This window comes from Barbatula barbatula (assembly GCF_947034865.1).
Source record: "Barbatula barbatula genome assembly, chromosome: 19".
NCBI lineage: Eukaryota > Metazoa > Chordata > Actinopteri > Cypriniformes > Nemacheilidae > Barbatula > Barbatula barbatula.
In genome coordinates this window covers 317,799-320,382 of record NC_136782.1, presented here as the reverse complement: position 1 = coordinate 320,382, position 2,584 = coordinate 317,799, and positions in this window count along the sequence as shown.

Below are 2,584 nucleotides of genomic sequence, written 5' to 3'. Positions count from 1 at the left end.
TTTAAACGTTGACTCCAATAATGACGCACACATCACTCTGGGATGCTATTGAAATGGAAATGGAGCAGACTGAGTATAAAGTCCCATTTAGAGTTCATGAGATCAAACTGTACCTCAGAGCTACCAAAACTAAGAGAGGTGTGCGTACTAAGGAATCTTTTCCAGATGTTAAGCAGTTTGTGGAAAAAGCTAGGCGTTTATGATGGAGGTTTATTGTAGGTAAACTTAGTTCTGAGCTTAACAATGAGGACATTGAGAAAGCCTAAGTACATGTATTTGAACAGAATGTTTTTGTGGGTGGGTTTCTTTTCTCATTTTCATAAGCATGTGTGATTCAAGGTTGCAACTTTAAACTTGAACGGTGCCAGAGACATGCGAGAAAGAGAAGAACGTTTCAAGCATTTCGTCAGAAGAAAATTGATATTATTATGTTACAAGAGACGCATAGTGACATTAGCAATGCTGCTGATTGGCCGGTGGAATGGAATGGCACCACCGTCATATTACTTCACTTAATGGAGGAGTTGCTCTTCTCTTCATGAAGGGCTTCAGCCAGCACTCCTTCAGGTTGAGGAGGTAGTTCAAACTACAAGCCTCTTTTGTTTATTCGCCTACTTCAGCTGTTGCAAGAATGTTTGTCATTTATCCTCGCGTCAACACCTCATTCAGTTCATAAAAACACATGAATTAAGTTATATTTGGCGGCAACCCAACGGCGAACATGAACAATAGTCTTGGTCACATGTTCTCTTGGTCACACTGGATAGGATTTATGTTTTTAAGCATCATTATAGTGTAGTTAAGAACCACAGTATGGTGCAGTGTTCCATTTGGTTAATTTGACTAAGAGCGTTTATGGCCATTCATACGGGGACAGTTGTTTTAAAAGAGGCTTTGAATTTTTTGGGGATGAATTTAAAACTACTAAGAAGTCTTTAAGAACACTGCTGTAAGAAATACCGCAAATGTAGTTTTCTTAAAGTTGCGCTCCATTCTTCGTGCTGTTTTCTTTAGAGCCTGAGTGTGTTCATTATTCCACGGTGTCGGCCATTTTTAATGAGAGGAACAACAAGGACTCTGTCTGCAGCCAGTACTAGTTCTGATAAGAACCCACCAAACTCTTTAATAAAATCTGTGTGGTGCCCTGGAGGCCAATATACAATAGCCAGAATACATTTTAAAGATGTTTTGTCCTTAGTATTAGGTATTGATGCATCAAGTACCATGACTTCAAAAGAATTGTATTTAGGATTAGACTTCTGAGAAATGATAAAAGAGTTACGGTAAAGTGCAGCAACACCTCCCCCTCTGCCTTTTAGGTGAGGCTCGTGTTTATAATAATAATCTTGGGGGACAGACTCATTTAAAGCAATATAATCATCTGGTTTTAGCCATGTTTCTGTCAGACAGAGCATGTCTATTTTATGATCTGTTATCATATCGTTAATAAAAAGTGCTTTATTAGAGAGAGATCTAATATTTAGCAATCCGAGTCGTAACAGTTGATTATCTGTATTATGTTCATGTTTAGTTAGTTTAACGTTAATTAAATTACCTTTGAGAGGTTTACGCATTATTTTATGTTTGCTAATCCGGGGGACAGACACAGTCTCTATTTTATGATGTTTGGGAGAAAGTATTATCGCATGTTGTGTATTTAGTGTGTTCTGCAACGTGAGACGACAAGCTCGGTTTGATATCTATTGACCAAGAAAACGCTTTTGACAGACCCGGACATCAGTTCTTGAGAATGAAGCAAACATTGTCTTGTTGTCAGAATGATAGTAGATTTTTATAATGCTACACATCATGTGGAGGAATCTGAATTGATATGGTGTTTTAGAAACGTTTTGTGTTTTCATTTGTAGTCTGTATGTGATTTGTACAGAAAAAGATATTTTGTATAAATAAAGATTTGGAAATCTCTCTCTGTCGAGATTCAAAGAAGCTTTATTGGCTTGATAAAAGGTGGATTTCTAAGGTTAACTGACAGCGGCGTGTCTCTCTCTCTCTTCACAACTGAAACTATGAGTCCACAGCAGAACCGGAAGCTGTCAGATCAACACTCACTTCCTCTATTTCAGAAGTAAACACACGCGTGTGCGCTCACGCCACATGTTTTCCAGCGTGTAAGTAAACAGGGGTGGGGGGGAATTCTCCGTCCTGGCAGGCAGCGTGACTCACGGCGATACAGTAAATGTGGTCACTGCTCATGAGTGTCATCGAGAGTAAGAAACAGGCCTTCGTCTGATGTCATAAATTCATGAAGACCAAGACGTCTCATGATTCATGAAGCTTCCTTTGAAGTATCTGCTCATCTTGATCGGTATTGGTATGTCCGTCATGCATCTGAGTAAGAGAAGGACTGATCTGAGTACTGATGGGAAACTTCAGTCGGGTGCTTCGCCTGGAGCCTGATGAGGATGAGGATGATCTGTAATGTAGGTTTTCTGTGAAGTGATGATTCAGTACTGTAGGGGGGAGATACACCAGCTACTCTCATATCTGCACCTTACCCATAATGCATTGAGCTGGACTCTTGATTTCATATGCACACATGTTGATGTAATATTGCCCTGTGTAA